Source organism: Brassica napus, unplaced genomic scaffold (genome assembly GCF_020379485.1).
Source record: "Brassica napus cultivar Da-Ae unplaced genomic scaffold, Da-Ae ScsIHWf_513;HRSCAF=773, whole genome shotgun sequence".
Classification (NCBI taxonomy): Eukaryota; Viridiplantae; Streptophyta; class Magnoliopsida; order Brassicales; family Brassicaceae; genus Brassica; species Brassica napus.
In genome coordinates this window covers 60,001-66,906 of record NW_026016585.1, presented here as the reverse complement: position 1 = coordinate 66,906, position 6,906 = coordinate 60,001, and the positions used below count along the sequence as shown (strand labels likewise).

At 43.1% G+C, this 6,906-nt stretch overlaps 1 non-coding gene across 1 annotated transcript; it reads left to right on the top strand.

Annotated features, from left to right (window-relative positions):
* Window positions 1-1,155: 1,155 nt before the first annotated feature.
* Window positions 1,156-1,311, top strand: LOC125604292. Its single transcript, XR_007336109.1, has one exon. It is a non-coding gene; the product is annotated as a 5.8S ribosomal RNA (ribosomal RNA).
* Window positions 1,312-6,906: the final 5,595 nt, after the last annotated feature.

Genomic DNA, 6,906 nt, shown 5'->3' with positions numbered 1-6,906 from the left:
CCACGGCCTCATATGGCTAAAGCCATACTCACCATGAACCGGATAGTGCCCTTATGGTTTTGGTCCCGGATTCTGCCCTTCCGGCTTGGATCCTCGTTTCTCATTGGGGGATCCCTTTGTTTAGGACGTGTGTCCTTTGTCTCAGACAGAATGAGACTGAATGAGAATGAATTCATAATCCCTGGAAGTCCTCCCCTTTATATAGAGAACCAAAGGTCATGTGCGAAGAGTCACATCCCTTCGAAGCATCTTTTTGGGACAGATGTTGGCCATCGATTACAATCAACAGTCCAGATCGTACCTGTTCAGAAATTGAAGGTTCCAGACCTTATAGGCACGTCCAACCCAAGCCAAGACCTGGTAACCAAGCCCACGGCCTGCCCACAAGAGCTCAATGACTCATGGACTACATGGCCGAATCTCATGGCCCGCCACTGACCCGGACCCGGACCATCGGCCCAAAACTCGAACAGTCCGTCGAGCTGAGATGAGCTGACTCACCTGAGTGAGCTAGTAGTCCAGCCAGTTGAGCTGATTTAACTTGGAACGAGCTAGGCTGAGCTTGACCGAGCTACGTTTAGCTGATCGAGCTTCTTGTAAGCATCGCCCAGCTTCTGTACAGCTTATCCTAGCTGACTTCTTTCTCTTATAAGGTTAAGTCTCAGCATCCTGACGTCCTTAACCTTCTATCTTGGCCATGGAACGCTAGCCTTTAAGGTCTTAAGGCCGGCTGGTACGTTTCCCTCGAACCATGGCCGTCCCGACAATCCTATCCAGGATTGGGGGTGTGACAGGTGGTTTGCCGTCTGCGACGTTGCGAGAAGTCCACTAAACCTTATCATTTAGAGGAAGAAGAAGTCGTAACAAGATTTCCGTAGGTGAACCTGCAGAAGGATCATTGTGGTACCCTGGAAACAGAATGACCTGAGAACGATGAAACATCACTCTCGGTAGGCCGGTTTCTTACTGTGCCTGCCGATTCCGTGGTTATCCATGCCCAAGACTTCAGTTTTGGTTGGATCGTACGCATAGCTTCCGGATATCACCAAAGCCCGACACGAAAAGTTTCAAGGAAAATGCAACTAAACAGCCTGCTTTCGCCAACCCGGAGACGGTGTTTGTTCGGAAATAGTGCTGCAATGTAAAGTCTAAAACGACTCTCAGCAATAGATATCTCGGCTCTCGCATCGATGAAGAATGTAGCAAAATGCGATACTTGGTGTGAATTACAGAATCCCGTGAACCATCGAGTCTTTGAACGCAAGTTGCGCCCCAAGCTTTCTGGCTGAGGGCACGTCTGCCTGGGTGTCACAAATATTTGTCCCCCCATACTCTCGAGGATAGGGGACGGAAGCTGATCTCCCGTGTGTTTCCGCACGCGGTTGGCCAAAATCCGAGCTAAGGACGCCAGGAGCGTCTTGACATGCGGTGGTGAATTCAATTCTCGTCATATAGTCAGACGTTCCGGTCCAAAAGCTCTTGATGACCCAAAGTCGTCAACGTGACCCCAGGTCAGGCAGGATCACCCGCTGAGTTTAAGCATATCAATAAGCGGAGGAAAAGAAACTAACAAGGATTCCCTTAGTAACGGCGAGCGAACCGGGAATAGCCCAACTTGAAATTCGGACGTCTCTGGCGTTAAAATTGTAGTCTGGAGAAGTGTCCTCAGCGACGGACCGGGCCCAAGTTCCCTGGAAAGGGTCGCCAGAGAGGGTGAGAGCCCCGTCGTGCCCAGACCCTATCGCACCACGAGGCACTGTCTACGTGTAGGGTTGTTTGGGAATGCAGCCCCAATCGGGCGGTAAATTCTGTCCAAGGCTAAATGTGGGCGAGAGACCTGATAGAACCCAGGACCTGGACCAGGACGTGGAGCAGACTCAGCATGGTGACCAGGACGATCAGATCAGTCCAACTGAGGTTCAGCCATTTAGCCGTTCCAGATCAACGGACAGAGCCGTGTACCGGATCGACCCGCGTGCACCCGGACGTGACCTAAGGATGGATCCACGACCTGATGACCAAATCAGCCAAACCACAGGCGTTCTTTCCCGACCCATTCGCCATTCTAGAGCCAACAGTCAAGCCAGAACCCATGATCATCGAGAAGAATCAGATTCCGGACTTAGCCTGTCTTTCCTGGCCCGTTTGGGACGTTCCGCACGCCCGGATCAGGCTGATCACGACCTTTCCAACCACTTTGATGATTTCATGATGATCTATGCTTCCAACTACTCCAAAGGAAGGATACTTAAGCTCTCTGAAGATTTGGGTCGAGCTATCTCTTCATCCGTTCATGGATCATCGACGATCAATCATGCGGGCAGCCTTACGTCCGTCCTGCTCCTTACCGTGAACGACCTGATCACCAGAGGATGAACCTGGACGTCTTTGTGAATCTGGACCAGTCAACACAAGAATCCGCACCTTGACCAGTCTTTAGTCAAAGTCTTCATTTTTAGTTTCTATGTCTTGTTTTCATTCATTTCTATTTTCTATGTTGTCTTTTTCCCACAAATGTCTTTATGTTTCTTTGACTCACAAACCTTATAAGTATGTGATGATCCCCCTTAATAAAAAAAAAATCGATTTTCCTTTGCTTATTTTGAGTCTTCTCTCTTTGTTCTTTGTTAGAACATTTCTTAGTTTCTTGGTGAGGTTATCTCCAAGTTTCGATCCTTCTTTTGTTGGACCGGTGTGTCACATCCGGCAACGATCGAAGTCTGGTAGTATCATTGGGTCATCCGCAACCCTTTGTGTCACCGTTCATACCATCAGTTCTCTTTCCTTACGGATCGAGTTCATATCTTTCCAATCCGGTTGAGTGTTCATTCCTTAGGGTTCTTCAAGTGGTATCAGAGCCACTCTTCCGGTATTGTCTATTTCATTCATCTTTCTCATCTTCCATTTTCTTATAAAAACTTCTTCTTCTACCTTTCTTAAATCTGGGCCCCTCATTACCATCCACCATATCAAAAAAAAAAAAAAAGATCTAATCAAAAAAAAAAAAGAAAGAAAGATCCACATAAAAAAAAAAAAAAATAGAAATCGAAAGTTTCATTTGGGGATTGGTGGTGGAAGAGAAAGCCTGCTGGCTGAGGAGAAATCCAGCCTTTGAGGTGGTTAAAACGGATTTCAAAAAAAAAATCAAAAATCTCTTATCTATCTATCTTGAGAAAATTCCCTTGTTAGCTTGGATTTGCCCATTGGGATTCTTTGATTTGTTCTCTCAGAACATTGAGTAGAAACTTGTGTGTGATCACCTAAATCTGAGAGAAACACTTGTGTGGGTGAGGATCAAACACTTGAGAGTGTGAGGTTTTTATCTACTAACTTTAGTGTTGAGATTTTTCAGGTTTACGATGTTTGGTCTCCAAAGGAAAAGTAACAAGGAGAAGCACCCACGACTTTCTGTCTCTCAAACCTCCTTTAAATATGCTTTGAATACTTTTGATGAGTTTGTTGATGTGCAAAAAAAACCAATTTGGTGGAGCAAAGAGCATGTCAATACCTCCAAAGATGTGGCTGATCCAAAAAGGCAACATTTTCAGTTTGATGTCCAACAATTTTGTGATAACTTTGTGAAGGGTGTGGACAAAGCCCTCAAGGACGTCAGCAAGACCAAAAGAAGAGCACATCCACACGTGCCCAAGTAGCTGAGCCATCCTTTTCCATCAGTAAGAAAACCCAAGGTGAATCTGAAAACTGTTTTGAAGAATTTAAAGATTTTTCAGATTCTTCACCTATATTTGATGAAACTGATGAAGGACCAATTGAAAGTTTGATGTCTTGTGAATAAAGTTGTGACCTTCCTTATCCTGAATCTGAGTTTATAAATGATAATGAACAGGCTAATGTAGAACTAACTGTTTTGCAACCGGAGCATCCGAGTAGCCTTGTTTTGTCTCAACAGGTTTTTGAGGAAGAGGCACTGGATATTCCACATCAGTGCCCATGTCTTGACATTTGGACATCTTTGGATGAAGTCCCATAACCTATCTTTGATGTGGAGGACGAACCTGATCCAGTCTTTGATGAAGAAGCAACTAGCATCATATCCACCTTTATGGAGAGCCAGCTTTGCTTTGATTCCGGCACAACCACTGCTCCTTCACCTCCTGCTCCTTCACCTCCTGATCTTCAAGAGCACTGTGAGAAATCTGAATTAGTTATTTCTCTGCCTGACATGTTTGATAAGATCAGTTCTCTTGATGTGATTCGTTTTGGTCTTGATAAGATAAAAGAAAATTGTTTTTCAAAATCTGTTTTTGGAAACATGATTAATTCTTTTAAAATCTTTGAACCTGATAAATTTCTTGATCAACAACGTTTTCAAACTGACCTTGGCATCAGTTCTGAAAGTATTTTGAGCTTTGATCAGTCCCTGGAACAAAGCAAAGTTTTTGCTCATTTTGAAAAGTATCTTGAGCTTGATTTGAAACAAACTGATTTTTGTGCTACAAAGTCTTTTGATTCGTATGTTTTCAAAGAAAATAGCTTTGGTCTGAACTCTTCTAGGCATAGACTGATCACTGATGATTTGTTTGCATCTTCTCTGGAACTGGACGATTTCTTAATTAAAAAGATGCTGGAACAGAATTCACTTGAAACTGAAACTGGTTTTTGTGAACTTGATTTTTGTTATTCTGTTTTGCAGCCTGATCTCTTGAGTTTTGAAAATGATAAAACTTGGAATTTTCTGAGATCATCTTGTGAGAATTTTGTTGATTTGAGTGTTGATGATATATTGGTCTACAACACATTCTTTGAAAAATGTCTTGAGTCTTTGATAGTTGTTTCTCAATCTGAACTTAAGCTTGTGTGTTCAGATGTTGACAATGATATGCACGTTTTGGAAACGATTAATGTTGTTGCATATCTTGATAAGATTCTTGTCTGTAATGTCTACTTCGATTTGCATCTTGACAGGCTGAAAAGTGTGCTACTTGTTCTTGGAAATGATATCTTAATTTTTGATTTGAACAAGTATCTCTCTTGCACATTTGATCCGGGTCTTTTAGTGTTTGAGTTGAGTATCCAGGAAAGACAGGTTCAACCTCTGAATGAAAGCATTGGCCGTGCCCAACAACCTCAGATTTGGAGAAGCTTTGTTGTTCAAACCGGCTACCTTGGTGCCAGCGACAGAGGTTCAGTCCAAGAAGGATATCTCAACAGCCCGAAGATATTTTGTCTTGAATCCAATTTTACAAGAAAGCCAACTCATCAAGGATTCACTGAGGCTTGGAATCGCATGAAAAGCTTCACGGATGAAGAAGTTATGAATTTTACAAACCGGAGGTTCTTCAGTCCATCTATCTGCGAGTACCAGATTTCTAAAGGAGATTCATGCCCCAGAAAGAATCGGCCTGAGCCAAAACCGATCCTCCATGAACCAAAGGTGTTTCCTCAGTCATCCTCCTGTCTAAACCAAAAGCACTGTAAGGATCATGAGTTGATTGCCTCTACTCTTCATGAAAATGTTTTGAAACCGAGAATTTCAAAAAGAAAACATATTCTTACTTGGTTGAAAAACGTTTTGCTCAAACCTTTTCATGAATTGATTTCATTGAGCTGTGCTTTGAAAGAGATTTGGTGTAGAAAAAAGCATGAACTAAAATTGCTTAGGCCAAAGAATTCTTTTGATTTCGTTCATGATGATAATTTTTCAAATTTGGCGCTGTCTCTTTCTTTCCATAACAGTTTCTCACCTTGGCCTGATTTTGAGATTGATAAATCAATTTTTGGCAACCAGCTTACTTGCTTAATGCTTGCCCACGTCCTTGATGATTATCCTAAGTGCTTGGATCATGTTTTTGGTGTCTTAAGGATAGAGAAACCCTTTGATTATTCCTTTACCAGATTTGATGTGGTTTCTCTAGTTGCTTTGAATAAACAGGATAAGCATGATCAGTTTCTAAGGAGAGCAAGCACCAATGGACGCCAAAGTACTTGGAATTCCTTGATGAAAATGACTTCAAAACTCCAAGGAAGTTTCTGTCCATTCTATTCATTTACTGAATTTCCCTTGAATTTTAATTCCTTTGTATCTGATTTATCTCTTTTTGATATAGGTACATTGGATTTGAGGACAAATCCTTTTGAAGAGGGAGGGAATGATAGAACCCAGGACCTGGACCAGGACGTGGAGCAGACTCAGCATGGTGACCAGGACGATCAGATCAGTCCAACTGAGGTTCAGCCATTTAGCCGTTCCAGATCAACGGACAGAGCCGTGTACCGGATCGACCCGCGTGCACCCGGACGTGACCTAAGGATGGATCTACGACCTGATGACCAAATCAGCCAAACCACAGGCGTTCTTTCCCGACCCATTCGCCATTCTAGAGCCAACAGTCAAGCCAGAACCCATGATCATCGAGAAGAATCAGATTCCGGACTTAGCCTGTCTTTCCTGGCCCGTTTGGGACGTTCCGCACGCCCGGATCAGGCTGATCACGACCTTTCCAACCACTTTGATGATTTCATGATGATCTATGCTTCCAGCTACTCCAAAGGAAGGATACTTAAGCTCTCTGAAGATTTGGGTCGAGCTATCTCTTCATCCGTTCATGGATCATCGACGATCAATCATGCGGGCAGCCTTACGTCCGTCCTGCTCCTTACCGTGAACGACCTGATCACCATAGGATGAACCTGGACGTCTTTGTGAATCTGGACCAGTCAACACAAGAATCCGCACCTTGACCAGTCTTTAGTCAAAGTCTTCATTTTTAGTTTCTATGTCTTGTTTTCATTCATTTCTATTTTCTATGTTGTCTTTTTCCCACAAATGTCTTTATGTTTCTTTGACTCACAAACCTTATAAGTATGTGATGATCCCCCTTAATAAAAAAAAAATCGATTTTCCTTTGCTTATTTTGAGTCTTCTCTCTTTGTTCTTTGTTAGAA